We start from the raw sequence: 26,619 nt of genomic DNA, 5'->3' as shown, positions 1-26,619 counted from the left end.
CGATGGACAGTACAAGCGGTCAGAAAAAAACACACAGAGGGAGAAGAGGTGGATGCAAAAAAAGCCCAGAGAAAAACAGAGAAACGACCAGGTCACAGAAAGTGATGAAAAGATATGCATAAATACAAATGTGATTAATCTGTCTTTATTAACCCTTACCCCCATACAGGTGAATGTACTGTCCAAAGGTTTGAATTTTGTGCCCTCTCATCACTTTAATATATTCAAAAAAATCCTTGATATTAACAGGTTTGTAAGGAAAATTACACTACAAAAGCATTTTTATGCTAGTGATGAGGAATCACAAAAAGCTGCTGATTTTAACACAAATAGCGAAGTTGATATTCATATTACAACTTCATCAGAATTGAACTTTTCTGAATTGAATACTGTAAGAGATTTGGAAAAACGTTTAGGAGAAGGGGAGGGAGGTATAGAATATCTCTTAGAAGAGAGAAATATCTCCCTTAAACACATTAAGAACAAGAGCATATTTTACCCCATACATACACGCTCCAAAATTTTAGATGTCTTCAAAAGACTACAGAGGTTAAACTCAGAGCTTTAAATGAATCTATATTCACCAAAAAACATCATAATAAGGCCGTCAGATAAGGGGGGTAATGGTGTGGTTCTTAATAGGTCAGGTTACATAGCAGAGGCTAAAAGACAGCTAGGAGATAAAAATGTGTATGTAAAATTGACAGAAAACCCTACAAATAAATTTCAAAGAGAGATCATAGATATCATCAAATATGCATGTTATAACAACATAATAACCCAATTAACAGAAGAAAAGTGAATAGTACAACATCCGGTCACCCCTATCTTTCATAATTTCCCAAAAATCCACAAAAATTCCGAATGCCCGCCAAGGAGACCCATTATTGCAGGCATTGGTTCATTAAACAAAGCACTATCCGAACGTGTAGACACCTTGTTGCAGCCTCTGGTACTTCAGCTACCTAGTTATATACAGGACACCACATCTTTTATTAACAAAATTAAGAATCTAAAATGGCAATCTAATTATAAACTTATGGTAGTAGATATCACTTCACTTTATACTTCCATTGGTCATGAGAGAGGTATTACAGCGATTGAGCTTTCATAGACACATTTTGGAATTTTGAACCAGCAACCAAAATTTTCCTTTTGAGAGCAATTGAATTTTTGCTGACACATAACTTTCTTATGTTTCAGATGGATTACTATCTCCAAAGACAGGGTACAGCAATGGGAACCAAATTTGCCCCCTCCTGTGTCAACCTGTTCATGGGTTGGTGGGAGCTGTCCCACGTCTTTGGAGATGGGAATCCATTTAAAGATAAGATAATTCAATATTATTGATGATCTCTTTTTCATTTTGGACTGTGACAAACAGGAAGCAGATTATTTCTGCAATTATCTAAACTGCAATAAATGTGGTATAGAGTTTACAGGGGAAAACAGCAATGAAAGCATTAACTTATTTGATCTTTCTGTCCATGGAGGAAGAAATGGTTTTCCTGTAGAAACAAAAATTTACAGAAAAGATACAGCAGGTAACACGCTGCTTAGATACGAGTCTTGTTACACTAGGCATGTGCTGAAAGGTATCCCCAAAGGGGAGTACATACGCATAAAAAGAAACTGTAAAAATGAACAGAAATATCAAAATCTGGCCAGAGAGGCTATATAAAGGTTTAAACAGCGTGGATATAGAGAGGATATTCTAACAAAAGCCAGAGCTAATGTCGAACTTATTCCAAGGAAACAATTGTTAAAATATAGACCTAACAAAATGACTAAACTGAAATTTATCACGACTTATAGTGCAGAATTTAACAAAGTCTGCACTATAGTTAAAGAATCCCTACCAATTCTCTATTCAGACTCAATCATTAGGAAAATTCTGAAATCAGGTTGTGATTTCATTCCCAAAAAAGGCAAAACATTTGCCAATTACTTGTCTCCCTCAGGTATGAAGCCCATTAAAAACACATGCTGGTTGACAAAGAAAAATGGTTTCTTCAGGTGCAGACGTCCTATCTGTAAAACTTGTAACTTTGTCTCAGAGGGAGATAAATTTATGTCAAGTACAACTAATAAAGAGTATGACATCAAATTCTTTATAAATTGCGCAACCACTCATGTGGTTTATCTGCTTACCTGTGAGCAGTGCAAAATTCAATATACTGGAAAAACTAAAAGATCCCTCAATTTGTCCCCTACAATCTATTTTTTTGCCAATGTATTTCTCTTTCAAGCACATACCTTATGCAGTCACATCTGCTTTCAATTATACATAGGTTTTTATACCTACATTGCCATATTATTATGGAACTTTATCGCAGCACAATTAGCAGTATTGTTGTTTACATTACTTTTATTTATTCGATAAATTCTTTCTCTGAGCAAAGATCTAGATTGACTTACAGTACTTACATACAACTAGGTATTACACACTAGTAAACGTGTACACATAAGGGTGTCATTTCATATATCGTGTATATATATACAGATGTATATAAACACATAAATACATATGTACACATATAGGCATATATATATATGTATGTATATATATATATATATATATATATATATAAAGAAAGGGGCAGGGTGGCGCAGAAAACTCAAACTAAAAAATATATAATGAATAAATAAATAAAATATAATACAGTTTATAGTAAAATATTATAGCAATACGAAGTTATAAAAATATATATATATAAAATAAATAATATAATATATAGTGTATAGTGTAACAAATGTCCATAAGCTATAAGAAATCCTAAACGATCAGAGGTAATCAGGAGCACATCAAAATACGGAGAGCAAAGTCTTCAGATGTTAGTCCCCTATTAGATGTGCACTTACTTGAATGAACCTCAATCACATGAGGTAAGAATGTAGCACTTTCATAAAAGAGTGAGGCACTCCCTGTAGAAAAGATTGAATGATCCACTGGATCTCCCAGAGTGCAGGCTTCTGTATCTTGGAATATGGATAGTAGAATCCTCCAAATGTCCTCGTGCTCTCTTTAGTAAGTAGTAACTTCCAATTCCTCGCACCTTTACAAAGCACTTCCGGGTTCGGCCAATCTTAGTGATGTCATACTACACCCTCCTTCTCTAGACCAATAAGAGCTGCTAGTAACCCCCCGATCTGGGTCTAGCTGCAGACTGGAGCTCCAATCTAGACAGGAAACATGTGACCTCCACTGACTATAGACAGGAAACATGTGACCTCCACTCTGTGGTGTGTATGCAATATTCATATTTAATAAAGGTTTTAACTATGTATTTACTGTAAATTAAATAACAAACATTTGTTGTTTTTTATTAAACACGCAAGCTACTGCAAATAAAATAATTTAGTGCATGTTTACATTAGTTCTAACCTGATAATCATTAAATCACTCTGACATGTGCTTATTGATTAGCGTTATTCAAATATTGCTTATTATTGCCAATAACCACTGTAATAAAATATGTTTGTTTATTGATCTGGTCTCAGTTTAATTAATAGACAAATCAGAACTAAAAGGATTCAGGTTTTATATACATTATCCTTTGCAAATTATATAATTTGGAGTGTTATTAAATTACACGCATTGCTCCTGCAAAGTTGGTAACCACTATTTTATATATATATTGAATTACATTAAAAGAATTATAAAGAGGTTCCATAATATTTGGACTAGATTACAAGTGGAGTGGTATTTAGCACTCCAGCTCCAGCGATATAACCAAAAGTAAACTTTTTACGTGCTCAGGGTAGCATGCGTATTACAAGTTTAAAGTCATTTTAGGACTTTGGATATTGCGACCACGCTAACTTCTCCTCATAGACTTCATTGGATAGCGCAGATTGACAAAAAAACATTGTTTTTTAATAAAATCACTGCACCGGACAGTTTTTGGGAGCTAAAGTTGGCGGGTATAGGGCGTTAGAAACAAGAAGCCCTGGAGGAGCACATACGCCAGAGGGGCATGTGACCCCTACCTAGGGACCAATGGTGCTGAGTGGGTGGAGACCCTGGCGTGAGTATAAGAGTAGGGGGAGTGGTCTAAAAGAGCGACAAATTCTCCTACAAGGTCCGTGGGGAAGAAGCTGTCACGTACCTTGTATGAGAATGGCAGCGCTGCAGGACCTGATTGAGTCTGTAACAGCCTTGGCTAATGCCAGAGGCGCAGATTGGGTGCGGGACCAGTTGAGGACGGTGGGCTTGGCGCCACCAGAGAGCGGAGATGCTGTCGGGAGTGGCAGGACATCACGGCCTTCAGGAAGGAGGCCGGCCAGGAGGGCCAGACCACCAGAGCGGCTTAGTCCGGAAGTCGGCGGCAGGCCCAGGACACAAGGGCCATGCTTGAGAAGGAGTGGGAGGAGAGTTTCGCCGGCGCTAACCGGACCTGCGGCAACAGACGTAAGTGGAATAAGTAAGTGGAGTGGCAGGGTCAGCTGGAGCAGATCGAGAAGTGGCGGCAGATCGAGGAACGGATAGTGGGACCACAGGAGCCGGTGGTCGGACCAGGCGGAGCCAGCCGATGAGGAGGTCACAGCGGAAGGAGATGCTGGAGGCAGGTAAGGAGAGAGGCAGTGTGGCGGTTGAAAGTAGTGTGGCGGTGTGATGGCGGGGCACTGAGAAGGTTACCGGGTTGTCTTGGGGAGAGGAGGGACTTGCGCAGGGGTGTCAGGAGGTATGTCACCAGGGAAAAGGGGATTTGGAAGTTATCAATAAGATTGCTGGGACCAGGGATTACTTGGGGGGGGGCATGTGGGGATAAACACGGGCCGTATTAAGAAAAGGGGCAGGGGTTGAGAGAGACGCAGTTAGGGCCATGGGAATGGTTAGAGAACAGAATGGGTAAATTGGAATGGGGGGCCTGTGTGGGGATAAACACGGGCCAGATTTGCAAAAGGAGGATTGGTGGGTTAGCGGTTAGGAGAGAAGGCCCCCCATGAAGGAGGGAGGGCAGTATGTAGTGAAAAGTGTGGAGAGGGTTGGGGTGGCTTGGGGATGAAGGCCTTAGGAATGGGATGCCACGTGGGGGGGCGGACCTGCGAGGCAGGGGTCGCCCCAGGAGGAGCCCGATTTTAATGCAAAGGATATGGATACCATTTTTCTGGGGGACTCGTATAATGAGTTTGATAAGGAGCAGCAAAGGACTGCAGAAGAGTCGGGACCAAGGACAGCAGACCAGGTAGGGGACATGAGGGTGCTGGCCCAATTGCTGCAGACTATGTCTCCTGGTGCTGCGGGAGTGGAGAGGGGGAGAGGATATTGGAACGTGGACAACGGGAGCAGGTCTGGCATGGGGTGTCTGGGGGGACTATCCTTGATCAAGTTGTATCTTCCCAGGCAGGATCCGGGTACGGCGGCAGACATGGCAGCCAATGGGGGAGTGGAATGGGAGCAGAAAGACGGCGGGACAGGTCCCGTTCCCCAGTGGAAGTCAGGAGACAGAGGGTGCCGCACACCTCCCCAACCTGGGGCAGGCTGGATAGATCACCTAGGCGAGGGGGTCACGCGGACAGGGACAGGATGAGGGACAGGAATCAATCCGTGGGGAGGCAGGAAGATGGAGCTGGAGATCCCCAGAGAGGACCAGGAGGGGGGAAGCAGTGGGAAGCGGAAATCGGGAGAAAGGCGGAGCAGGACAGGCCATGGCACCTCTCAACACAGGTGAGGTGTCAAGAGCAACGGAAACAGCTACCACAGCTAATGTCTATGTGGGGAATGTTAATGAAGGGGTGTCTGAGTTATTAAGAGGTTTGAAAGAGCTGGTGGCACAGTCTGAGAAGCAGTGTGGTGGTGGTTCAGGGGTAGCAGGTGTCTGGGGCAAGCAGGTGGGGGGTCAGGGGGCTACAGGGGTGGTGGCAGTGGCCGCCGGGGGATCTATTAAAGTAGCCAAGGTGGCAATGAGTAGACCATGCCTCTGCACAATTGGGACACTGGGGATACATTTGGCCCAGGACATCAAGGAGAAGATTTGGAAGCGGGAGTTTTTGGAGATTTTTTTCCCTGTTGCCGTTAAAGCAGTTTGTGGAGATTAAGGAGGATACCAAAGGCGAACAAGGAAAAAGGAGGAAGAGGAGTGGAAAAAGAGGTACAGAAAGTTGCCCAAGACTTTTGGGAACTGGTCTAGGGCGTTTTGCATATTGGCTAGTGTGACGGCAGAAAAGTTTCTGGAACAGGGATCCGCGTTGTTTTGTTATTTTGATGAAATAGCTGCGGCATATCGGACTTATGGTGGGATGTCTTGGTGGCGTTACAATGAACAGTTTCACCAGAGGATAGCGGTGCATCCGGATATGAAGTGGGATGATCGTAACATGGGGATATGGCTGGAGATGATGACGCCACTTCGGGGGGGCCAGTCCTTTCGAGGGCTGGGGGGAGCAGGGACAGGAGGCAATGGTCATCAGAAAAGGATTATGCTTCCAGTTCAACGATGGACTGTGTAGGTTTGGGGGAACGTGTACGTATAAACACGAGTGTTTGGAATGTGGGGGGGCCCACGCATTCGCAAAATGCTTTAGGAGAGGAAAGTTCCTGGCCAAACTGGGGGATGTGGGTACACAGGGCATGGATGCCGGTGAGGGTCAGTCAAAAGGATGGTTCCTTGGTTAAAACAGTATGCTAGGGGGCCAAGGGGAGTGTGGGATGCGGAGCTGCTGCTGTCAGGCTTTAGTTCAGGGTTTTGGATCCCGTTTGCTAAAGGGGGGTGATTCAGGGCAAAAGGGAACTTGAGGTCAGCTAGGGAATTCCCGGAGTTTGTCCGGAGTAAATTGGGGAAAGAAGTTGCACTGGGTAGGATGGCGGGCCCATTTAGAGACATGGCACTGGAAAATTTGAGGGTATCTCCTCTGGGAGTAGTTCCGGGGAAGGTTCCGGGGCAGTTTCAGATGATTCACCATCTGTCTTACCTTACCCAAAAGGGGCTTCAGTTAATGATTGGATTGACCCGGAGGTGGCAGTGGTCAGGTACGCATCCTTTGATAGGGCAGTGGAACTGGTGAGGACAGCAGGGGTGGGGGCCAAGATGGCGAAAGTAAACGTGGAAGCAGCTTTTCGGCTGCTACCGGTGCACCTGAGGTGTCACCATTTGCTGGGGTGTTTCTTCGAAGAAGCGTATTTTGTGGATTTATGTTTGCCGATGGGTTGTTCCATCTCATGTTGCTATTTCGAAAAGTTCAGTTGTTTCGTGGAATGGGTGGTGAGTCAGACAGCGGGTTTGAGGTCAATGGTGCTCTATTTGGATGACTTCCTGTTTGTGGGCCCAGAGGGATCTACGGATTGTGAACGATTGATGAAGGCCTTTATGCAGGTAGCAGACGACTTTGGGATTCTGGTGGCGGCCGAAAAGACGGAGGGGCTGGCGATGCGCTTGAGCTTCTTGGGTATTCAAATTGATACGTGCCGGATGGAATGTAGTTTGCCGGTGGATAAAGTGGAGGATCTGTTAAACACAATAGGAGAGGTTATGGGGAAGCGGAAGCTGAAGTTGAGGGAATTGCAATCACTAATCGAAAAGTTGAATTTTGCATGTAAAATCATACAGGTGGGACGGATTTTCATGAGAAGGCTATCATTGGCTACGGCGGGGGCAAAGGAACCGTCACACAGAATACGGTTGAAGAAAAAGTTGAAGGAGGACTTGGGGGTTTGGAAGACATTTTTGGAGGAGTTTAATGGGAAAGCCCTAGTACAGCAGGTGGTGGCAGCAGAGGCAGATCTTTATTTGTTCACGGACGCGGCAGGGGCGGTTGGCTTTGGGGCTTTCCTACAGGGCAGGTGGTGTGTGGGGTTATGGCCCAAGTGGTGGCAGGAGGAAGGTTTGAACCTTGGTAGTGGCACTGGAGGTATGGCCTCACCTTTTGGCAGATAAGAGGGTAAAATTTTATTCTGATAACATGGGGGTTGTGTATGCAGTTAATTGCCTCATGGCCTCATCTTTGCCTGTAGTCCACTTGTTGTGGTTATTTGTGCTGAAATGTTTGCAATGCAATGTGTTGTTTCGAGCAGTTCATGTGCCTGGTAAAGAAAACAATGTAACTGATGCTCTTTCCTGTTTACAGTGGGATTGATTTCGGCATTTGGCTCCGGAGGCAGAAGAGTACGGGGATCAATGCCCAGAGTCGTTATGGAGGAGAGCATTCGCAACAGGTTGAATTTGGTGAGGGGAGAGGTAGATCCAGGAACTTGGAAAGCATACACGCAGGTTTGGGTTCTGTGGTTTACATTTTTGCAGGGGCGGGCGGTGGTGCGAACTTCCGTGGACAGAACGGAAGCAATGGTGGATTGGATGTTGGAATGGCGGAGGATGGGGGTGTCCAGATCCATGGTGAGGAGAAGGTTATCGGCCCTGGCCTTTTTATTTCAGCTGATGGGATGGGAGGAAATTTGTGTAGGGAAAGGAGGGTGCCGGATGGCAGAAGACCAGCGGTCTATTCAGTTTTGCTGCGCATCATTGGAAAATTGGGAGAGATCTGTGTATCGGATTTTGAGTATAAGCTATTTAGGTTGGGCTTTGTGTTGGCCTTTTTTAGGGCCTTTAGGATATCGGAGCTAGTAGGTATGAACAAAAAGGACAAAGGGGGGATCCAGTGGGAAGATATGGCAATGGGAGTCTGGGTGCTAGATATATGACTGAGGAGGTCAAACACGGACCAGATGGGGAAAGGCTGCCAGATATCCTTGGGAGCCTTAGGGTGAATTTGTTGTCCAGTACGAAGCTTTCAGGATTATGTAGGGGTGAAGCCCCAGGGGGGGACCCCTATTTATTCATAAGGATGGGACATCATTGTCACGGTTCCAATTTCAGGCAATTTTAAAAAAGTGTGTGAGTTTATTGGGGTTGGAGCCTAGGGAGTTTGGGACACACTCATTCAGGATAGGGGCAGCCACGGAAGCGAAAGCCTTAGGTATAGGGGTTGGTAGGTGGGTGCCTAACAGTTATTTGTCGTATGTTAGGCCAGCTTTAGTTTAAAAATTGACATGGTGGCCGTGTGTTATTTTTTCTTGTTTTCCAGGTCCGGTTAATTGTTGGTTGATGGGCCACTCATACATTTACTAAGCACGAAATGCGGCGGCAGTTAAAGAGCAAGTGTTGCAGTTGGGGTCAAGGGGTGCAGTTGGGGTGGTCAGCGGATGAGGTCTGTATGCATTGATTGGGTTTCAGAGGTATGAGATGGAACCAGATACTGGTCAAAGTGATAGAATATGCGATGCCTTACCGCCCGTCGGAGGTCCTGTTTATACACGTTGGGGGTAATGATTTAGTTTTCATGGCGCAAAAGGAGATGGTGGATGCAATGAAGAGGGATGTGGAAAGATTGTTGGAACTGTTTCCGGGACTGGTAATATTGTGGTCTGAAACAGAGCCGCGGTTGGCTTGGAGGATGGCATGGGATATTAAAAAGCTGGATACATCTAGAAGGAAAATTAACAGAATGATGAGTGCTTTTGTTAAAAGAGGGGTGGGCTGTCTTTACGACATGTGGAATTTGAAGGATAGTCGGGGAAATGTTTTTTCCTTCGAGATGGGGTACATTTAAACAAGGTAGGTTTACATTTGTTCAATTTTAACATTAAGGAAGGGGTGACAAAGGCCTTGAGGTTGGTTGACGGGGCAAGGCGGTAAGGCCTGTGCCTGTGGCGGAGTGCTTGCCTGGTGGGATAGCAGTAAGGGGTACCTCCTGGAATGCCAGGGGAGAATAAGATGGATAATGGACTTATGGGACTGCTATGGGCAAGCGCTGTTGGTGGGTTTGTGTATTTGACTGAGGATTTGATTATTTATAATTGGTTATGTGTTAAAGTTAATAAAAAGCTGCAGCATTTGTACCCCAATTATGGTGTTGTGTATTTATTCCAGATAGTTGCCAGTGGAAGGGTCAAAGAAGCCCTGGAGGAGCACATACGCCGGAGGGGCATGTGACCCCTACCTAGGGACCAATGGTGCTGAGTGGGTGGAGAGCCTGGAATGAGTATAAGAGTAGGGGGAGTGGTCCAAAAGAGCGCCAAATTCTCCTACAAGGCCCATGGGGAAGCAGCTCCCTCCCGCCCTGTAGATAGAGGAAGACATGTCGCAGCGAGTGGGGCGGAGTGCTTGCCTGGTGGGATAGCAGTAAGGGGTACCTCCTGGAATGCCAGGAGAGAATATAATGGATAATGGACTTATGGGACTGCTATGGGCAAGCTCTGTTGGTGGGTTTGTGTATTTGACTGAGGATTTGATTATTTATAATTGGTTATGTGTTAAAGTTAATAAAAAGCTGCAGCCTTTGTACCCCAATTATGATGTATTTATTCCAGATAGTTCACAGTGTAAGGGTCAAAAATTGCACTGAAAAGTGCCTTTACATTGCTGTCTATGGGAACTGTGTGTTCCCAGTAAATATATATGTATATGCTTATATAAATATATATTTATATGTTAATACAGGTGGCCCTCGGTTTACGCTGGTTCAATTTGCGCCGTTTCAGTTCATGGGACTGCTATTGAAATGCATTGAAAATCAGTGCACTAATTAAAATAACCAGTAGGTGGAGCTGTCCACTTGTGTTTCAGCAAAGATAAGCAATTTTTCCAGCCGGAAATTGATCTGTGTACACAGATCAGGCCAGATCTATCGAGCAAGATTTAGCAACCACTTCCCTATTATCTTCCTGTCCAGCTGCTTGAGGTGAGGATGCCTAACTGCCTATGAATCACTGCAGATTGAAATGCATAGAATAGGTGCAGACCCAATATTATCTAACATGCTAAAAATGCAGAGAACTGTTTGCAGAAAAATGCAAGTAAAAAACGTTTTTGTTCATTAAACTTAGTTTGATGATAATGCAGTTTATTTTTTAAATTTTTAATTAGGTGCTGTTAGCAAATGTTTTTGTTCATTAAACTTAGTTTGATGATCATACAATCTATATTATTAGGTTTATAATGCTGTTTAGCATTTAAAGTCTTCATTTCAAACCTTTAAAAATAATGTATTAGGTGTTACTTATGACAATTTTGAGAGGGGCCTGGAACCTAACTCCCTCACTTCCCATTAACTTACATTATAAACTGGGTTTCTATTTACAAGGGTTTCGATTTACAACCATTCCTCCTGGAACCTAACCCCGGCGTAAACTGAGGGCTACCTGCATATGTTAATATGTGTATGTGATAACACATGTAGAAAAGAGTGAGAGTCCAGCACTTTCCAGCTCACAGCACTGTGCAAGCTGCAGGTATAGATACAAATCCCAGAAAAATACAAGAAAATACATAAAGCAGCAGCACCAGTGCATACATTTCCTTTTATTTAGGGCAAGAGGATAAAAAACACAACGTTTTGGGGGGCTCACATTTAGTCATGTGTACAATTCTTACATGGTAGGTCATTATATATATACCCTTCAGGTAAGAGTATTCACAGGTGTATCCATCACATAATCAATACATATCACCATCTACTGACAGAATGATAACATTACAAATTGTATGACTCAAACCTATAAAAATACAAACACAGATAAATCTAACAAAGAGTCACTACTCATCACTACCCACTGGTGAATATACCATATTGCAGAATATTTCGTTTTAATAGAAAAAATTCCTTATATCTTAAATCAGAGTTTCTCATTAAAGACAGATCACACAGGATGACTACTGAAGTAATGAACTTAATCACAGCATGTATCTCCAACTTAATCTCACATATACTGATAATTCAATACTAAACCTGGCAAAAATAATTTGGGATTAAGACATTTTATAGGAACAGTGAACAATCTAAATCTCTATTTAGACCCCTAAGGTGCACTGAGACCCCGGGGCCATCCTATTGTGGCCAGCACCAATTCAGTTTTTTCAAACATAGCTGTATATTTGGATAGGATATTCCGCCCCTTTGTAGAGGAGGCACAGTCGTTTGTTATAGATACAGGTGACTTTTTGAGAAAACTGAACATGGTGGTGCTCCCTGGTGATAAATATATTCTTTTTACCATGGATGTTGTAAGTCTTTACACATCAATATGTTATTCAAGTGGGATGGGGACTGTAGAACATGTATTGGCCTCTAGTGGGAGGTTTTCTAAATTACAATGTACTTTTTTACTGGAGTTGTTGAATATCATTTTGAAGTGTAATTACTTTTTCTTTCAGGATCAGTTCTTCATGCAGATACAGGGAACAGCAATGGGTTCCAATGTCACCCCCAATTACACAAATATATACATGAATTCCTTTGAGGAAAAATTTGTGTATGAGAATCCTCTGTTTATCCAGTATGGCACCACATGGTGGTGCTATATTGACAATATATTTGACGTTTGGGTGTGTGACATTGGAACCCTTCTAGAGTTTGTGGCCGATTTGAATGGATTTACTAGGTCCATAAAATTTAAAACCACTTTTAGTGAGTCTAGGGTTGATTTTCTGGACACATCAGTGTATAAAGGTGAGAGCCAATTGTGTACAGATTTATACAAAAAGTGTATTGACCGTAATAACTTGGTTAAATATGTTAGCACCCACCCCGTGCCCCTGTTAAACTCCGTTCCATATAGCCAACTCTTAAGAGTAAAGAGAATTGTGCCTGATCCTAATTTAGTAGAAGAGAGGCTCACGGAGATGGGGACGTTTTTTTTTATTAATAGGGGTTATCCTGAGGAGCTAATACAGAAAAATATTGACAAAGTACTGGCATTAAATAGGGAGGACCTATTGAAAGAGAATAAAATGAGTGAACAGAAAAATAAAAATAAGGACCGATTGGTGTTTGTTAGTCAATATAATAGACAATCAAAACAAATACAGAATATCATTAAAAAGCTTTGGCACATCCTTAGGGAGTGTAACCCTTTGGTTACTGAGTTCAGTCAATACCCTAGGCCTGTATATAAAAGAGCCACATCCCTTAGATATGCCCTTATTAGGAGTGATGTTGGTAATGCTAGAACTGGCAGAATAGACTATATAACTAATAATAAGGGTTGCTACCCCTGTCTGGATTATTATACCTGTAATTCAGCATTCATTATCTATTTGATTAAATGCCCATGTTGCCTGGTATATATTGGTGAGTCCACAACAAAAGCCAGAGAGCATATGAACCAACACAAGTTAAACATCAGGAGGGGTGATGAAGAAGCCCCCATCTATAATCATTTTGTTAGGGCTGGTCATGAAATTTCACAGTTAAGATTTCAGATAATAGAGAGGATTGAAAGACCTAGGAGAGGGCGATAGAGAGCTTATTTTGAAGAGACGGGAGGCATTCTGGAATTTTAAATTAGATACCTTGCAATCCTTCAGATTGGTCGATGTTCCTATAAAATGTCTTAATCCCGAATTATTTTTGCCAGGTTTAGGATTGAATTATCAGTATATGTGAGATTAAGTTAGAGGTACATGCTGTGGTTAAGTTCAAGACTTCAGTAGTCATCCTCTGTGATCTGTCTTTAATGAGAAACTCTGATTTAAAGGGCCATAATACCCAAATGTTTAAACACTTGAAAGTGATGCAGTATAGCTGTAAAAAGCTGACTAGAAAATATCTAATAAACATTTTTAAGTAAAAAAGAAAGATATTTTACCTCAAAAATTCCTCAATAGCCACCTCCCATTGTAAAGGATTTCTAAGCAGCATTTTAGCGTGTCTGTCCTGGGATAGCTGAAAGGATGAGCCTCGTGAACTCTCATATTATTTCACCAATGAGGTAAAAGAAGCCCCCATCTATAATCATTTTGTTAGGGCTGGTCATGAAATTTCACAGTTAAGATTTCAGATAATAGAGAGGATTGAAAGACCTAGGAGAGGGCGATAGAGAGCTTATTTTGAAGAGACGGGAGGCATTCTGGAATTTTAAATTAGATACCTTGCAATCCTTCAGATTGGTCGATGTTCCTATAAAATGTCTTAATCCCGAATTATTTTTGCCAGGTTTAGGATTGAATTATCAGTATATGTGAGATTAAGTTAGAGGTACATGCTGTGGTTAAGTTCAAGACTTCAGTAGTCATCCTCTGTGATCTGTCTTTAATGAGAAACTCTGATTTAAAGGGCCATAATACCCAAATGTTTAAACACTTGAAAGTGATGCAGTATAGCTGTAAAAAGCTGACTAGAAAATATCTCCTAAACATCTTTATGTAAAAAAGAAAGATATTTTACCTCAAAAGTTCCTCAGTAGCCACCTCCCATTGTAAAGGATTTCTAAGCAGCATTTTAGCGTGTCTGTCCTGGGATAGCTGAAAGGATGAGCCTCGTGAACTCTCATATTATTTCACCAATCAGGTAAAGGAAGCTTACTATGAAATCTCATGAGAGTTAAGTCAAATCTCATGAGATCACCGTAAGAGGTCATGACCTCATCACTGCTGATGCTGATTGGCTGCTGTTCATTTCTTCATTTTATTTTATGTTTACCTGCAGCTGGGAGCAGGTGAAGTATAACTTTTTACACAGAACTTACTCTGCTGAGCTGAGGAGATTGTGAGGTAAAATATCTTCCTTTTTTACATAGAGATGCTCAGGTGATATTTTCCTGTCAGCTTTTTACAGTTATACTGCATCAGTTTCAAGTGATTTAGCATATGAGTATTATGTCCCTTTAAGATATAAGGAATATTTTCTATTAAAACAAAATATTCTGCAATATGGTATATTCACCAGGGGGTGGCGATGAGTAGTGACTCTGTTAGATGTATCTGTGTTTGTATTTTTATAGGTTTGAGTCATAAAAGTTGTAATGTTATCTTTCTGTCAGTAGATGGCGATATGTATTGATTATGTGATGGATACACCTGTGAATACTCTCACCTGAAGGGCATAAATATAATGACCTACCATGTAAGAATTGTACACATGACTAAGGGGTGAGCCCCGAAACGTTGTGTTTTTTTATCCTCTTGTCCTAAATAAAAGGAAATGTATTCACTAGTGCTGCTGCTTTATGTATTTTCTTGTATGTGATAAAAAACCATCATCTGAACAACCAATGAATTGAATGGACTACCAATATCAATAAATCTATTGGCCAGTAGTGAATTTGTAATGGTGTGTAAGGATAAACTTACTATTTCTAAGCAAGAGATGGATAATATGATATGTGTACAAAACTATTGTGCAAATTACTTAATAATAGATGTTAACATTACTACTAGGAGAACCGTATTATAAACAGCAATAAAAATATAAAAAAACATGAAGTAAATGTATTATTGCTGTGATCATCTGGTAGTCATATCTGGTATAGGTGTTTAAAAACGTGTGATATGGACTAGGTATGACTATGACCACCTGGAATAGCCTGTATTAGACATTTGTGTGACTAAAGTGTATATAGTAGAATCTTGAAATGTGGTAGTACTTTCAAATGCACATCATTTTAATTTATGTCTATTGATTTTTTAATATTTATTCATATAGTCAGTCATAATTCATACATCATTCTGATACATATTATCAATATACATATAGCTAGATTATGAGTTTTGAGCACTATAGGGAAATTAACAACCGCCACTAAAGTGGCGGTATTTAACCTCCCTATAGCGCTGCTATTACAGGTTTTGTAAAACCCGGCTTGCACGGGCGATATGGTTGCATTGAGCTCCATACCTCACCCAAATACAAGCAGTGTTTTGACGTGCTTGTGCATGATTTCCCCATAGACATCAATGGGGAGAGTCGGCTAAAAAAAACACCTGCGATCGCGGAAACAAAAGCTCCTTAACACAGCCCCATTGATGTCTAAGGGGAATAGAAAAAGTTATGTTTAAACCTAACACCCTAACATAAAAACCAAATCTAAACACCCCTAATCTGCTGCCCCTAACATTGCCGCAACCTACATAATGTTATTAACCCCTAATCTGCTGCCCCTAACATCGCCGCCACCTAAATAAAACTATTAACCCCTAATCTGCTGCTCCAGATATCTTCGCCTCCTACATTACAGTTATTAACCCCTAATCTGCCACCCCCAATGTCGCCGCCACTATACTAAAGTTATTAACCCCTAAACTTCTGGCCTCCCACATCACTAACACTAAATAAATATATTAACCCCTAAACCTAACCCTAACGTTTCACGAACCCTAAGCATAACCCTAACAAAACTGTGTCTAACCCTAACCCTCCCTAACTTAAATATAATTAAAATACATCTTAATAAAACTTACAATTATTACCTAAATAATTCCTATTTAAAACTAAATACTTACCTATAAAATAAAACCTAAGCTAGCTACAATATAACTAATAGTACAATATAACTAATTTTTATTTTTATTTCACAGGAAAGTTTGTATTTATTTTAACTAGGTAGACTAGTTAATAAATAGTTATTAACTATTTACTAACTACCCAGTTAAAATAAATGCAAAGTTACCTGTAAAATAAAACCTAACCTGCCTTACACTAAAAGCTAACATTACAATAAAATAAAATAAATTAAATTAATAAAATACAATCATTTAAATCACAAAAAAATAAACACTAAATTACAAAAAATAAAAAACAAAATTATCAAAAATAAAAACGAATTACTCCTAAACTAATACCCCCCCAAAATAAAAAAAAACCTAGCCTACACTAAACTGCCAATAGCCCTTATAAGGGCCTTTTGCGGGGCATTGCCCCAAATAAATCAGCTCTTTTACCTGTAAAAAAAAATACAAACAACCCCGCAACAGTAAAACCCACCACCCACCCAACCAAACCCCCCAAATAAAAACCTATCTAAATAAACCTTAAAAGAACATTTAGCTTTTTTGCCATGCCCTGAAAAGGGCAATCAGCTCTTTTTTTCGAAGTGCCCAAACCCTAAGCTAAAAATAAAACCCACCCAAAAAAACCTTTAAAAAACCTAACGCTAACCCCCGAAGATCCACTTACAGTTTTCAAAGTCCGGACATCCATCCTCATCCAGCCGGCGAAGTCCTCATCGAAGCGGGCAGAAGTCTTCATCCAAGCGGGCAGAAGCCCTCATCAAAGAGGCCAGAAGTCTTCATCCAGACGGTATCTTCTATCTTCATCCATCCAGCGCGGAGTGGGTCTATCTTTAAGACATCCGGTGCAGAGCATCCTCTTCTCCCGATGGTCACTGAAGAATGAAGTTTCCCTTTAAGTGACGTCATCCAATATGGCATCCCTTACATTCCGATTGGCTGATAAAATTCTATCAGCCAATAGGAATAAAAGCTGAAAAAATGCTATTGGCTGTTGCAATCAGCCAATAGGATTGATCTTTCATCCTATTGGCTGATCCAATCAGCCAATAGGATTGAGCTTGCATTCTATTGGCTGATTGGAATAGCCAATAGAATGCAAGCTCAATCCCTTTGGCTGATTGCAACAGCCAATAGGATTTTTTCTTCCAAACTTTAATTAAGGATTTGGAATTTAGCTTACCAGCTGATAGTCAACGTGTTTTGGCCACTGTAAGTGTCTTGATAAAGGCCTACACAGTGGCCTAAACGCGTTGACTATCAGCTGGTAAGCTAAATTTCAAATCATTCACTCCTGGCCAAAAGAGTTGTTGATATTGATAGTCCATTCAATTAATTAATGGTTCAGATGACAATGGTGTTATCAAATGATCTTATTGGGGGTGTAATTTATTTGAACTAGGTAGACTAGTTAGTAAATAGTTATTAACTATTTACTAACTACCTAGTTAAAATAAATACAACCTTTCCTGTGAAATAAAACCTAAGCTGCCTTACACTAAAAACTAACATTACAAGAAATAGCAAACAAAATTATCCAAAACAATAAAAATTATTCCTATTCTAATAACCTTTAAAAAAAAAAAACACACCCCAAAATAAAAAACCCTAATCTATAATAAACTACCAAGGGCCCTTAAAAGGGCTTTTTGTGGGCTCTTAAAAGGGCCTTTGTTGGGCATTGCCCTAAAGATAACAGCTATTTTCCTACAAAAGAAAAACAAACACCCCCTAACAGTATACAAACTCCCACCCCCCAAACCCACAAAATAAAAATAAAGTAAAACCTAATCTACCCATTGCCCTGAAAAGGGCATTTGTATGTGTATTGCCCTTAAAAGGGCATTCAGCTTTTTTGCTGCCCATTAAAAATAAGAAATGGCTATTCTAAAAAGGAAAATCTACCCCAAAACGAAAAAAAAAAAAAAAATATTACACAAAATAGCAAACAAATTATCCAAAATAATAACAATTATTCATATTCTAATACCCATTTTTTTTTAAAAAAACACCCCCAAAAAATAAATAAATAAAAGGGCCTTTTGTAGGGCATTGCCCTAAAGAAATCCACTAACATTACAAACCCCCCAGCCCACAAAATAAAAATAAAAATATTTTAAAATACCTAATCTACCCATTGCCCTGAAAAGGGCGTTTGTATGGGCATTTCCCTTAAAAGGGCATTTAGCTCTTTTAAGAAATACCCAACCCCTAATCTAAAAAAAAACACCACCCAAAAAACCTTAAAAAAATCTAACACTAACCCGTCTTTAGGTACTCACAGTTGCTGAAATCCCGCTTGAAGGATTTTCATCCCAGTGGCTCCATCTTCATCCAGGCGGCTCCATCTTTATCCAGATGGCATCTTCTATCTTCATCCTGGCGGCATCTTCTATCTTCATCCCGGCGGCACAGAGCGGGTCCATCCTGAAGACATCCGGCGCGGAGCATCCTCTTCATACGGTTGCCGCCATATAATGAATCTTTAATGCAAGGGAGCCTTTTCAAAATGGCATCCCTTGTTCAAATCAGCCAATAGAATTTCAGTAGCTCTCATCCTATTGACTGATTTGAACAGCCAATAGGATTTCAGTAGCTCTCATCCTAATGGCAGATTCGAATTTCCAAAATCAAATCAGCCAATAGGAATTCAAGGGACACCATTTTGAAAAGGTTCTCTTGCATTGAAGATTCAGTATACAGCGGCGACCGTATGAAGGGGATGCTCCATGTCGGATGTCTTCAGGATGGACACGCTCCACACCTTTGAGATGAGGATAGAAGATGCCACCTGGATGAAGATAGAAGATGCCGCCTGGATGGATGAAGACATTGCCACCTGAATGAAGACTTCTCGCAGCCTAGATGTACGGACTTCAGGAACTGTAAGTGAATCTTCGGGAGTTAGTGTTAGGATTTTTAAAACTTTTTTAGGTGTTTTTTTTTTTACGTCTAGGGTTTGGGCTTTACTTAAAAAATAGCTAAATGCCCTTTTCAGGGCAATGCAAAAGAGCTACAATGCCCATACAAATTCCCTTTTCAGGGCAATGGGTAGCTTAGGTTTTTGTTAGAGTTAGTTTTTTTGGGGGGGGGTTGGTTGGGTGGTGGGTTTACTGTTGGCTGGGTCTGTATTTTTCTACAGGTAAATAGCTGTTTAACTTAGGGCAATGCCCATTAAAAGGCCCTTTTAAGGGCTATTTGTAGTTTATTGCTATTTATTAGGCTAGGTTTTTTTTTATTTTGGGTGGGCATTTTTATTTTTATAGGGCTATTAGATTAGGTGTAATTCTTTTTTATTTTTTATAATTTCGTTTGTTATTTTTTGTAATTTAGTGTTTGTTATTTTTTTGTAATTTAGTATTTTTTATTTTTTGTAATTTTTATAGTAGTGTTAGGATTTGTTTAATGTGTATTTTAGTTTTCTTTAATTGGTAGTTAGTTTAATTTTAGTTTAATAGTTATATTAGTTTAATTGTTAGTTTAAACAGTTTTTTTTATTTGACAGGTAAGTTTTAATTTAATTTAATTTAATATAGGGAAATTGTAGTTTTAATATAAAGTTAGGGGGCGTTAGGTTTAGGGGTTACTAGTTTAAATTAGTTTATTGCAATGTGGGGGACTTTTGGTTTTGGGGTTAATAGTTTAATTTTGTATATTTTGTTGTGGGGGTTAGCAGTTTAGGGGTTAATAGGTTTATTATAGTGGTGGCGGTGTCGGGGAGCGGCAGAATGGGGGTTAATAACTTTAGTATAGTGGAGGCAATGTGGGCAGATGGCAGATTAGGGGTTAATCATTTTTAAATAGTGTTTGCGATGGGGGAGGGCGGCAGTTTAGGGGTTAATAACTTTATTTTAGTGGTGACGATGTCGGGGAGCGGCAGAATAGGGGTTAATACATTTTATTAGCGGCAGCGATGTCGGGAGCGGCAGATTAGGGGTTAGTAAATTTAATATAGTGTTTGCGATTCGGGAGGGCCTTGGTTTAGGGGTTAATTTAATAGGTAGTTTATGAGTGTTTAGTGTACTTTGTAACACTTTAGTTATGAGTTTTAAATAACTGTTTTGTTGCGTAAAACTCATAACTACTGCTCTCAGATGGCGTTACCAATCTTGTCGGTATAGGCTGCAATGCAAGCTTTTTAGCCTCACTGCAAAACTCGTAATGGCTGCGCTATGGAAGTCCCATGAAAAAACGTAATTTTTATGAGTGCTGGACTGACGTTGCGTTACCGGCTAAAAGGCTTGCAGTACATTTATACCAACAAGACTTTTAATGGCTGTGTTGCTGTTTTAACACTGAAATTACCATTTTTTGTGCTAAAAGCCAAACGCACAACTTGTAATCTACCTGAGAGTTTTTAAATGCCTTCATAAATAATAATAATATATAGATATATGTACTTGGTGTTTAAAATACCAATATTTTATTTGCTTGGTACAACAAAGGTGTTATAATCCAATATATTTTAAAACTGTATACAAATGAGTCTTTACACATGAGTCTTTACTGCTCGTCACAGCTGAGTAATAATTAAATCAAATTACGGCAACAGTAATCAAAGTTAACAATTCTTCACTATCTTAATGTGAAACAACATGGGTTTGAATGCTGCAGGAAATTAAGGCATTTTCAGCAAACTGTTAGAAAATGTCTTTGCAATCACAGATTTACAGGGAACCTGTCTACTATTTAGTTGTCTTGTGACCAATTAATTTTTAACATATAAGATGCAAAAAGGATTCCACATTAGCACTTTGAAAGCATAATTCTTTTTTTCTGTATTATAGATTAGAACTGCTACATTATTACGTTTTCCATTTTTAGTAAAATACTGCATTTACTTATAGATAGATAATAGAAATGTGGAATGTTGCTGTTTTAAAATAAATATAACAAGAAGGAGTATGTTTATTAATGTGTGAGCGGACATGATACGATGTAGCGTATCATGTCCACCGCACATAGATAAATGCCGACAGCATACGCAATGCTGCTCCCTGCAGGGGGTGTCAATCAACCCGATAGTATTCGATCGGGTTGATTTCTGTCCAGGGCCTCAGAACAGGTGGACAAGTTATAGAGCAGCGGTCTTTAGCCTGAAGGCTCGCCGGAAACAAGGGGCATTAAGCTCCATACGGAGCTTGGTAAATCTATTATCCAAAAGAGGCTAAAATTGTGTATGCTACCCAAACCACTCCTGTGCCAGTAGGAGGGGTAGATTTACCAAGCAGTGGATGCTGCTATTTACCCCCGTACTTTCCAGCTCGTCGGAAATGTAAGTTAAGAAGCAGCGGTCATAAGACCGCTGTTTCTTAACTCGTCCGCCACCTCTGAGGTGGCGGACAGCAATCCGCCTGATCAGATATGATTGGGTTAATTGACAACCCCTGCTAGAAGCCTATTGGCCACGAATGTGCAGGGGGCGGCATTGCACAAGCATTTCACTAGAAATGCTTGTGCAACGATAAATGCGTATGCTGTTGGTATTTATCGATGCGTGGCGGACATTATCAGCTACAGTGGATCATATCCGCCCGCACATTGATACATTTACCCCAAAGTTCCATATAGTCTTCCTTATGGGGACAAAAATCCTTTCCTCAAAATCCAGAGACAATGAAATTCAGTAAATATCTAAAAACAGAATCACTGCAAGAGAATCCAGAAACAGGCCTGCACTTGAAGAAACAAAAGGAAGGGTGCAGGGAGGTCCAAAGAAAAATTCTGCAAAAGAAAGAAGAGACAAAAATCACAAGTTATCCAGCAACTGTTTACAATTATAAAAAAAAGATAATCACAATTTATGGTCCACTTTGCAGGTACCGAGGCGAGGACTCTTTTTCTGGATATTGACTGAATTTCATCATCTCTGGATATTGAGGAAAGGATTTTTTCTCCCATAAGAAAGACTATATGGAACTTTATATGAACTTTATACTGAGCCACTATTAGTTTTTTAAGAGGTACTTGATCAGGCTCTATTTGTATCATGTGTTTTATGTTTTAATATATAGGAACAATTAATTATTGTATGTTTCACCTTTTCAAGGGCTACCCATTATATATTTGTATAATGTTTTAAATATATAGGGCTAGATTACAAGTTGCGCACTAACTCTTGTGCATGAGCATTATCGTCTTTTTGCACATGGCTAAAATAATGCATGTATTACAAGTTGAAAGTAATCATGGTCACAAGAGTGCAATCGCATTTTACATTTATTAGGTTACCGTTACAGAAATCCTTATGTAAAGGGTAGTGCATTAAAAAAGTTGCCCTAAGCACAGCATAAATAAATAGAAAATTACAGTTACACTTATATAAACACTATCTGGTAAAAAAAATATTCATAGAAATATTATAACAAAGGTTCTAAGGGTTAAAACATATATGGTATATGACAAGGTGTATGTATGCATATATATATATATATATATATCTGTATATACCTATATATCTATGCCTATGGATATTTAGGTATAGATATCTATTTTACATTAACATAATCATATATATATATATATATATATATATATATATATTTATTTTTTAAATATTTTTATTTAATATTTCAATAACACGCATTGAGGTTGGCAATTATTCATGTGCGCTAACCCGACACCCCGGGTGTCTTTCATATAGAAAAAATAATAGTTTTTATTATTAAATATATATATATATTTATATATTTATATATATATATATATATATATGATAATGTTAATGTAAAAAAGATAGCTATAAATATATATATATATCTATAGGAATATATATGCAGGTATAGTTTGCTACAGCTATATATAGAAATATGTATTTACAATAAAAATAACATTTTCCTGTAAGTGAAGAACATGGGAATGTGAAATATTCATTACTCCTGTCGGGTTATAGTGTAAGCTATAAGTGTAAGGTTTTTTCTAATGCCCTCTCCATTGACTTTTATGTGGAGAATACGTTAATGCGGTAGCAACATTGCAAAGTCCTTTGGTTAGTGCGCTTCAAGTTTTGCTTACGTGCAAACTTTTTACTTTCAACTTGTAAAAAGCTCGCTTCCTAACACACGTGAATAGATTACTTCCTGTGACGTTTACACTCGAGCGTTAAAGCATTAAATAGCACACCACTTGTAATATTGCCCACAAATACAGTATATATATGCTCAGCTGGGAACAGATGGAGCTTAAAAAATCACCCTTTAGGATGGTACCCACCCAGATTGCCTCTTTCTGTCCAATATGTGCATTTTACAGAAGAGAACTCTACTGTAGTATATTAGTCCGACCCCATTCATTATTAATAAAATTTTGCACAAAAAGGGCTCAAAGAAATGAGGTCTCAGGTGTTAGAAAAAAAGCAGGCTAAGGGCTTTTTACATAGACATAAACTGTGTGTGTATATATATATATATATATATATATATATATATATATATATATAAATAAAAGTGAACAAGTTAAAGAAGATACCCCAAAAGCCTGTGCTCAAATTTACAAATGTCTTAACACTGGCACATAAGACCTAAAGATATCCTGGAATAGGTCTCTAGTGCCGCTATGAGTGAGGTAGAGAGTTCGTTAATTTCTCTCAACCTCATATCATGGGGTATGGAGGAATAAAGAGACACCACGTCCACTGTCAACCAATTAAACTGTGGTTCCCAGGTTATTTCTTCTAAAAATTGGAGAAGATGTTTGGTGTCTCTTAAATAATTGCTTAGATTGAGAACTAGTGGTTGTAATAAACTGTCCAGCCACTCTGAGCAATGTTCGCATAAATACCCTATCCCTGATACTATAGGGTGCCCCTTCACATCAGTGATTGACTTGTGGACCTTTGGGAGTGTGTGAAAGATAGGAATGATAGGCTCTTTGACTAAGAGATAGCCATATGTATTGTAGTCAATATGCCCATTTTCTAGGCCGTCATCTAGAAGAGACTTTAAATTCATTGAGAATATCATTGTTGGATCCCCTGGTAGGGTCCTGTAATCCTCACTACAACTTAACTGCCTCAGAATTTCATTGGTATATGCTACCTTGCTCCGCACTACCACACTACCACCCTTGTCTGCCATTTTTATTACTATCTCATCATTATTTCTTAGATGTCTACAGCTAACTTCTCTTCATGAGAGAGATTTGGATGTATTGTCATGGGTTTACTGGCCAGATCTATGAGGTCTGTCTCTACTCTCTTTTGAAAAGTCAGGAGTAAGTCACCCCTTGATAAGGTTCTATAAATCTTGCTGTTCTAAAAAATCCAAATGGATTATATCATTTCTGGAGCTAGTGCGTCTCTGTGCAGTCTGGTTGCTACCCTCAATAACAGTCTGATCAAGGGTGCTGAAATACTTCTTTAGAGTCAGGTCGCAAATTAACCTATTTACGTCCACTAGCGTTTGAAACAGGTTAAATCTATTAGTAGGTACAAAACATAAACCATAGTCTAATACGTTGAGCTCAATATCACTTAAATGGTAATCTGTCAGATTTATCACATTCTTCCCATGTATTTCTCTCTTTACTGATACTTGGTTTGTTTCCTGTTTTGCCTCGAGAAATATTGTGAGTTGTTTGTCCTGCTTCTCATTGTTCCTCTTATTATTTTGCCTCTTCCCTCCCCTACTCTTCCTCCTCTTGTGGAGGGATTCATTGGGGTGAGATGAAAAACCTGATCGAGTTCTCTGTGATCTCTAAGATCTTGGATCAAAATATTGCTCTCTCTAACCTCTGGGACCGTTGTTTGTCTCACATGTCCTGATGACATTGAGGTACTTGGCTCCATATCACCAAACTTGACCATCCTCTGGCCTGGTTCCTTCTGGGTTTTTAATATAGATTTGGGGGCTACATCCGTATAACCATTACTCCTATCACTATCTGAATGTTCATTGTCAGAGTTACTCGTGTCCCCTGTCTCTATGCCCCCAGTGTTTGCCCGCAGTTCTCCTTTATCCTGAATCTCTCCTTTTCCCTGGTTCCTCCTCCTGTATCTATCCCGTGACCTATGTCTAGATGTTTTTTGCCAAATATATACTTTGCCTAGGGAATAGTTTTGTTGGTCCCTCATGAATTTATCATGCTTAGTTTCTATTAATTCTTTCTTGAGTGTGGCTATAGTCTCCTTTAGGATGCTATCATATTCTTTGTATTTAATTTATGTGGTATATATGTCTAAAGTTGCCTGTAGTTTTGCAATTTCTTCCCTAACTCCTAGAAGTTATACATCTTTGTATTCTATAATTAGGTGCATAAACTTAAAGGAACACTCTGACAGGCTGCTATTCCATTTTTCCATAAATGTCTTATCGTCTGTGACAAACGTAGGAAATTTTCTGATCTTCAGGCCTCTATGAACTATTTTGAGTAAGATGTATCTTTCTAGGGTCCATTTGTCCCATTTCAGCTTAATTTCCCTCTTCATCAATGATCCCATTGTCTGGAATTGACCACTCAGAGAACTATGTACTGCAGACTAATTAAATATCTGCTTAAAGTCATATTCTAATTGGTCAAGGTTAGCTCTTGAGATCTGTGAATAGTAAACATTGGTACCCACTTCTTCATTTGAGACCTCCATCACTAATTCTGTGTTGTCACAGACTATTATGAACAAAATAATTTATTTACGCCAACTAGGAGGCTAGATGTGCCAAATATGTCTGTGTATGTTCAAATCTAGGGTAAATAATGCTGTCTCTTTGTTACTAATTCAATACAGTATAAAATATCATATCCTCATATACACCCCATGCCTTATTCTGGATTGGACACAAAATGAATTGCCTTAGTATGTATATAACAATAAAGCACAAGCGGTTCTTATCATGTATATGTATAACAATAGGACACAAAATGGTATTGTCAAGCATCCATAAGCTTAACTTGGGCCTATAGTCTCATATATATGTATAACAATAGGACACAAACCGTTCTTATCTAGCATCCATAAGCTTCACTTGGGCCTATAGTCTCCTGAAGAAAAGGGAGCAATGAACCTCACCCTATAGTGCACTTGTAACTTCACTTAGTATATATATGGCAATGGGGTACACTGTGTTATTATCAAGCATCTATACATATAACCAAAATATCTTGATGAAATGGAAACACTATGCATCTCCTTAAAGTGCTATAATAACAATTTTGGTAACTCCTTTGTAATATGATAATTATCAAGGATGAGAAACTTCTATCTACTACAGTAATCTAACTACATACATAGAAATAGATATCATGGTCTAAATGTTGATACATTTATAGATGGTATAAGAATATTGACATTGACCATTGCAACTGTATTAATGGTATACTACGTGTATTAATGGCTAAAACCTGGTCTACTCTACACTTGTTCCCCAGTCTACAATCAACACGTTTTTGAATAGTAATAATACTT

This window comes from Bombina bombina, chromosome 1 (genome assembly GCF_027579735.1).
Source record: "Bombina bombina isolate aBomBom1 chromosome 1, aBomBom1.pri, whole genome shotgun sequence".
NCBI classification, from domain to species: Eukaryota; Metazoa; Chordata; class Amphibia; order Anura; family Bombinatoridae; genus Bombina; species Bombina bombina.
The sequence above is the reverse complement of the archived record's forward strand: the minus strand, read 5'-3'. Positions refer to the sequence as shown.